The sequence below is a fragment of the Macrobrachium nipponense genome, chromosome 13 (assembly GCF_015104395.2).
Source record: "Macrobrachium nipponense isolate FS-2020 chromosome 13, ASM1510439v2, whole genome shotgun sequence".
Taxonomy (NCBI): domain Eukaryota; kingdom Metazoa; phylum Arthropoda; class Malacostraca; order Decapoda; family Palaemonidae; genus Macrobrachium; species Macrobrachium nipponense.
In genome coordinates this window covers 34,689,081-34,695,606 of record NC_087206.1, presented here as the reverse complement: position 1 = coordinate 34,695,606, position 6,526 = coordinate 34,689,081, and positions in this window count along the sequence as shown.

Here is a 6,526-nt window from a genome sequence, read left to right as displayed (position 1 = left end):
GTTACCTTATTTTCCTCAATCAAATTCTAACATTTATTACACTTTATCAATGAATAAATATTTATATTTCCCTTTCTTGCAAACTATGTAATTGTCTACCGAAAACTTCGGTAGTTACACATCCTCTATTCTTCGAAAACTTCGAAGTTAATTCATTAAAAGTTATTAAAAAGTTATTAAAGCGTTTTATGCCGAACCACCGATCCAGTACTTCCCTGTAAAAGTTGGCCAGAAGATAGATGGCGATGAAACACGAAATCAAATCAGGAGGGAAAGTAAACATATGTTTACATTCCCAGCGACAGAGAGAATCTGATTAGAAAACAGGAATGGTTCCTAGTCCTGCCACCCAGCGGCAGGCCGGTAGATCACCTGACCTACCTGTAGCGTGTGCCGCGAAATTCGAATTTCTGTCGGGGACGACGGAGTCGATAGCTATGTATATATCTGACAGGTAAGTTGAATGTATGAAAACTCTTTTTAAATACTTACGCTTCAAAATATTTCTGAATAAAGCTGGAATATTTATCAAAGTCTCCTCCAAAGGACACATTAATGCCTCTGCATTCATTGTGAAGGAAATGAGCCAAATTCTTGCCATCAAAAATAACATTGCAGTTGCGCAATTTGTAGCTTTCCATAACATCAAGCTCTTCGTTCATATAATACATAAGTCCTCTGATACCCATTGTCTGAAAATAAAGTTGATAAAGTTAGGATGCAGTTCATAGTAAAAATTTTTATATTTATTGAGTAAAGACATTCTGTTTTCTTTAATACTATAATACTATTTATAAGAATAACCTATATAAAATTTAACAGATTCTTTAAATTTTTTTAACCTTAACAAATCTCCACTGGGATGATGTGAAGGACTTGTCCAAGCCATCCTCATCAACATTTCATTCTTATCTAAATATGGAACCCTTATTTTTTAATGAAATTTCAGTCTAAGTAATTTCCAAATCCTATTCATTATACTGTGCCCATTGTTGAATTTGCTTTTTAAGTCTAGTAGTGAATTACTGAAATCCAAAGTTGAAACCAGACACTGCACAATACAGTACAGGATAGAAGGGATAATATAGAAGTAGGGACTACTCTGTTGCAATTAACTGGCCATGGAGGTTGAGCTGGCCTACCAAAATGTTCCTGGTAGCCAGAACGTACATGGCTGACAGCTCAACAGTGAAACAAAACTCATGAATCTGCATCTAAGAACAGAAGAATCTCCAGTGATGAGTTCACAAGAACTTCTACAAAGATGTTCCAAATGTCCAGCCAGCAAGCTAGGGCATGAAGTGAAAGGAAAGGTTGCTTTAGGCCAACCAATTTTGCTTCAATTCCCATTGAAGTGAGCACTGTTGGAAATGCCCGAGACAATCTACCAAATCCAAGTTGGTCATTCCTGAGATGACAAACTTTGTTGTCACCTCCCTGAGCATGCTGGAGCAGGAGCCTTATCAGAAACTCACAACGATCTGTCTATTAGCAGGCCCCATATGTACCTGAAACTTCAGCACATGATCCATCTTCTAACCAGTTATTGCATCCTCGATTATGACAAAAAGGAAACAGTCCCTGTTCTGGAGCAACTGCATCTCTACAATGCTAGAGCCAGTCAATCATTCAGATAATGCAGAAAACATACCCCATGCATGTAGGCCAAGCCGACACCAACGTGAACACTCACATGAACACCTGAGGGCTGTTGTAAGTCTGAAGCACAGGGTTTTAAACTGGTAAACAGCCACTTCCCAGATGAAATGAAGGCATTTCCTGGAGGAGTGACAGATGGGCATCTGAAAATATGGATCCTTCTGATCCACAGAATGCATGAAGTTTCTCTTTGTAAGGGAATCCAACAAAGACAGTGCTCCCATCTTAAGTCAGTCGATAGCACAAACTAATAAACTAATTCAACAGAGAGAAGTCAATGACTAGTCTCCAACCATTGGATGATTTTCCACCAAAAATGGCAATGTAAAAGGCTGAAGACTAGTTGTCTATAACTTCTAGCACATTCTTTTCCAGCATTGCCCTCACCTCTGCTGACAAGACCAAAGCTAGAAAGATCCAAGAGTTTAGGCTGGAAACAGAATCAGTAACAGAAAGGGGAAATGTTGGTAGGCCTTGAAAAGTAGTCAGTAACCATAATGAAGGATGCAGACTTCCCCTGTTAATGACAGCTGGAGAAAGGAACTGTCTACCTTTGTGTTCCCCAGAAGAAATCTGAGTGCCTTGTCACAGTTTTAAGGTCTGAGCCCTCTCAATACTGAACAATGGCATGGTCACTCCCAAAAGACTTGGCCACAATACCCTTTGACCCAGAGAGCTTGCAGGAGACTGCACAGTGGATCAAGGTGCCCAGTTATCAGAAAGACTCTTCTCCATTGCTATTTAAGCACACTTCAGAAAGCATAAAGAGGAACCAAAGCTCAATCTTTTCCCACTGAGCAAGGAGAACAAGAAGAGAAAAATACCTCCAGGATTAAACTGATTCCCTGAAGCAAGCAAGATTTGTCTGTATCCCCAAAGAAAAGTTGACAAACCAAGTATACATTGCTAAGCTCTCTAATATTGTGGACATGAATAATCATAACTAATGGTGCTGAAGAAAAAAATCTATTGCTTTGATGAGCTCCCTCTCAGATTGTGAACTTGAATGATCAGACATAATGGTGTCAATCACATAAAAAACAATTTGCCTATCATAACCAATCAAAATTTGTGGTCCGCCAGCCAATACACTTTCACAGAATAATGATTTTTATATTACCTTGTAACCTCTCAAAATCATGGTTGAAAAAAGTTGACCTCTCAAATTTGTAGACTTCTGTAATATCATCAGCAACATCTCTATAAGTGTCCATACAAAGAGAGAAACCATCAACATGAACTTCCTTTGTTTGCATGTGCATGGTTCGGCACTGTACTCACACTATAGTAGAGGGTAGAGTGACTCAACTTTGTAAGCTTCAGAAGCATGGGCTAAGTATGGCTGCTTGAGGAGAGTAAGCGTAGCTTTATCATGTAAAAGCAACTCCAGGATATGGGGCAAACCAAAGCCAAATGGAGAGCACTGTAGCTCCAAGCAAGTAGGAAATCCTGGCACTGGCTCACACCAAAGAGGGGACCTGCTGGCTGAGCAGCCCCAAGGAGCAGTAGGAAGTGGCAGGGCAGTCCCCACGTCCAAGATGGAACTGGCCAGGACTGGGTATTTAGTGCTCATTGAGGCCTGTAAAGCCCAGTTAACAGCTGAATGGGAACCTGCAGATAACCAAACACTGTCACCTCCAAGAGAGTTTGCCATGGATGAAAGAGGAAGGGAGCAGTCCTTATGTCCAAGAGAGTTGGCCAGGACTGGGTACTGAGCATACTAAGTGAGGCTCATGCCAACATGGCCAACAGCTGACTGGTCATTCACAGGTTACCAACGCTACCACTTTCCAAAGACTGGGAAGAGCACTCACTGGAAATTACTACAAGACATTCTTCTTGTGAGAATCCTTATTGGACTCCTCATTTCCTTCTTCCTATTGGAGAAAGACAAAGAAGAAAATGAGGAAGAGGGCAAGGAAGAGCATGATGAGAGGGAGGAGGAGGAAGGAAAGTACTTGTGCTTTCTCTCTTTGCTCCTAGCCCATTTTCTTAATCTCTCGTGAGAAAGTAGCAGTAATCAATGTCCTTAACTCTTAAAGGCAGGAAAATCATTGTAGTAAATGGTACTTAACTCCTCTACCAAAAGATTCCAGACAGTAGCAAATTTCCCCAGCGATTAACTATTACACCCTGGGCATCCATCAAAATGTAGCGGATGAAGGTTCACTACACTTGGTAATATCTTCCACACCTCTGAATATGATACTATCTTATGTGTAAACAAAACAACCCACAACATTGACATAAGTCCAACTTAGCAGTCAGAAGAAGCATTGCTAGGTGAGTGAGGGTTATCAAAATGAGTAAGGAATAACCCCATCTTTGCCAGTATCCCCTTGTCACCAATTTCAATGACTATTTATACTAGTCACTGAAAGACATTTCTATATAAAAGGCAATGGTTTGTATTCCTGTAAGAATGAATGGGGTTTTGGGAGATAACGAAACCATAAAAATATCAGGAAATATAAACCAAAAATACATGTAACAAACCTTCCTAATCTAACCTAACAAAGGATGCCAGACTAATATAATATTATTCTAAAAATGATCAAATAGTCTTTTACAGTTTTTTTATTATATAGATTCTTACAGGCTTAGTAAATAGTTTCCATTATGCAAAAGGAACACCAGATCCTCAGTGGAGAACAAATGACAGTACAGTACCTTTGTGGTGCAATTGTGTGGGGAGAGGATAAAAGGTGAGGCAGCCCACATCTGTGTTTTTTCACTCAGTTTTGTTATTCACCTCCCCCTCAAAAATCTGTTTGGTGTGGGTGGGTTAACCTGGATTTCCAGTGGAAATAAAGGGGGAAGTCCTTATATTAACAACCAGAGACACCATACAGTATTTCACTTGCTTCAAAATGAAGAACTGAATTGAGAATATCTTCCCCTCTCACCAGTAATGGTTGCAGTAGTTTTCTTTGCTTCATTACTAGCTCTTAACATTTGAGTTTTTTGCCTTGATCTTATGTCTCCTTAATGTGCATAATACATAATACAAAAAGTATACTCTATCCTATTGCAAAATTTGCGTAATTCTTTTTTCTTTTCTTGTCCCTGAATTGCATTGTGGAAGAGGTGATGGTCAGCTACACCGTACATCTCATATTACGGTCATCTAGAAATGTGGGTCTGGGGACAATGGTTTTTTTTTGTTCCAAGTTTCAGCATTTAAGTGGGGTTTTGGATTTAGGCCTTGCTTGTTAAATCCCGCTTCATTTCTTAGTCATGGCTTCTTGGTGCAGACATGTAACTCCTGTTTCCTAGATTAATTCTGCTAGGTACGTATATTGCAATATTTTGTGTACAAAGTTTTTGTGTGTATTCCAAAGGTTTCTGGTGTTCAATCGGAAAGCAAATTAATCATTTTAAAGATACTTCATTCCCATTATAATTTACAATAATGTGAAAACACTGTGGGAAACCATTGTTTTAGGGTGGGGGTAAATAAATTGATTAAGTGACAGACACTAGGATGTGTACTAATATCCCCATGATATTTCTACAAGTTCTGATTCTGAATAAGATAAGGTTTACTAAACATTTTTTCAGTTAAACAGGTTAAATTAGTCATGGGGTGCCCAGGGAGGAAGCAGCACAATAAACTTGGGGGGTGGTGAACTAAGGGGCAAAATGCTTCCTACAGTTAAGGGGTAGCTAGGCCAGACCATGTGACCCCTCCGTCTAGGATAAAGCACCGCCTTGCAGCCAGGCGACCACCTGTTTGGTTGTGGGACCACTTTCCCAGAAAATAACTTAGCACTTCCAGTAACTGAATTTGATGTCCGTCACAAGCCAACCTCTGTAGAAGCATCACCTCGAGACCTCTGCTTTCCTCTCGAAGTACAGTACATGTAGTACCTCGAGATACGAAAGGCTCAACTTACGAAAAATCCAAGTTACGAAAGCAAAGACAAAAAATTTTACTGCTCTACATACGAAAGTTTTCAAGATACGAAAGGTTTCTGAAAGTCCGAGATTCGCCCATAACAATTTTGAAACTTGTGCCGCACGCCGCCATCTTAGTTATCGTAGACTCGCCACCATCCTCCTGCTCCTATTCCATTGGTTCCTGATGTACTAGCCAAGCCATGAGATCCTGCTCTCTGATTGGACAGCATCCTCCCATCATGCATCTTCTATACGTAACGTGTTGGCGTGCCTTCAGCTCGGCCACTTCGCACCCGAAACTTTACCGTACGCATTCGGCATTCGTTCGCTCCAACGATTTCGTTTAGTAACGTAAATTTGTTAGTGATTTCGTTGCAGTACATATTATCGTGTTGTGCGAAGACTGTATTATTACGTATTTGTGTAACTTTACGTAAATTAACGTAGTCATGGGTCCCAAGAAAGTTGAAATTCACGGAAAGAAGCGCATGCGGTCTCTGGAGACAAAGATGGAGATCATAAAGAAGTACGAAGCTGGTATGCGATTGAGTGTGATCGCAAAGGAATACGGCCGTAATCCGTCGACAATAGGCACCATCCTTAAAGAGGAGCTTACGACGGATGACCTGAAGGAGTTGGAGGCCATGCAACATAACATCGTTCAAGAGGAGTTCTCCAGCAGCGGCGATGAAGAGGAGGAGCCTATGACAACGGCAGAAATTAAGGAGGTCTTGCTGCTTTTCATAAAGTGCAATCGTTCATAGAAAAAAAGACACCCCGAAAAGGCTCACACAGGTCGTATGCTTGCGCAGTTCGATGACGTTTGCCTGAGTCGTTTCAGGAACATTGTCAAAAGCAGGCAGAAGCAATCTTCCTTGGATAGTTTATTTTTTAAAGAGGCCTTCAGCATTAGCAGGAGTAAGCAAAAGGAAGAACCAGGTGATAAAAAACAAAAAGTTGAATGCAA